Source organism: Pteropus vampyrus, unplaced genomic scaffold, assembly GCF_000151845.1.
Source record: "Pteropus vampyrus isolate Shadow unplaced genomic scaffold, Pvam_2.0 Scaffold622, whole genome shotgun sequence".
Classification (NCBI taxonomy): domain Eukaryota; kingdom Metazoa; phylum Chordata; class Mammalia; order Chiroptera; family Pteropodidae; genus Pteropus; species Pteropus vampyrus.
The window spans coordinates 92,709-93,694 of NW_011889403.1; the positions used below are offsets into that span (position 1 = coordinate 92,709).

At 54.9% G+C, this 986-nt stretch overlaps 1 long non-coding RNA gene across 1 annotated transcript in view; it reads left to right on the forward strand.

Annotated features, from left to right (window-relative positions):
- Positions 1–17: 17 nt before the first annotated feature.
- Positions 18–986, forward strand: part of LOC111733714 — a 1,389-nt gene continuing 420 nt past the window's right edge. Inside the window, exons 1-2 of the long non-coding RNA XR_002778130.1 lie at positions 18–687; positions 799–906. This is a non-coding gene — a long non-coding RNA (uncharacterized LOC111733714). The remainder of the gene's footprint in view (positions 688–798; positions 907–986) is intronic.

Sequence of the window (986 nt, forward strand, 5' to 3'; positions counted from 1 at the left end):
GCCCGCCGACCCCGAGCTCCTCACGTGTCCCCACGGGCCGCGCTGCGCGTCCCCTCCCCTCCCCGAGTCCTGTCGCCGGGCGCCCGAGCGCAGCTCTGCAGCCACACGTCAGTCTCCCAGGTTCTCCGAGACCTGGGACACGTCACCCGTGCCACCCCTCTGTGACCCCTCACGTGCTGGACACGGGGCGACACACGGTTCTCTTATTGGGGCTCACGGGCAAATGCGGTGACTTCGGTCTCTGCACGCCTGCCCTCCGGTCGTGTCGCCCTCCCGTCATCCCCGATTTCTGCCAATGCGAACGGGGTTGGAACCCGAAGGTGTCTTCTCCCCTGCCCCCCGCGGTCCTGCCCCCCGGGGGGCTGACCAGCCGCTCCGCAAACCTCGTCCGTGTTAAATTGCACAAAACAATGAATGGCTGTCTCATTGTCTTCACCTACATTCCTGCCTACTTCCCAAAAAACCGCAACTTCCACTGAATCCGGAGAGGATTTTAACTTGAAGTTTAACACGTTTCGTTTCTTCCCTTCTGATCTCAGGGCAGGATGTGAACCCCGACTTCCACCTCAGCCTCTTTCCAGCCTCCCCATTGCAAACCACGATTTGAAGTCCCCCTAACGGACCAGGATGCTTCTCTTCCCCTCTGCACCTGCTCTTTCTTCTGGGAAATTTGCATTGTGACATCAAGTAAGATCTTGGTCACCGAGAGTCAGCTCTGTCACGATAGCTCCAATAAATATTTCCAACGCCTTATCACTACTATATGTTACCAACTTTAGAGCTTATTTATTTCTTCAGAGTCTGTCGCAATCCCTGTTAGTCTGGTGGCACCCATCCCGTGCTTTTATTAACCTGGCCTGAAAGAAAGTGACAAGAGAACAAACCGTGCACGGACAGGGGACAGAGGTGAGGACGACAGATTTCTCAGTAGAAACAAGACAAGCAAGATGACAGTGTACGGATATTGTTAAAATACTAAAAGCCGA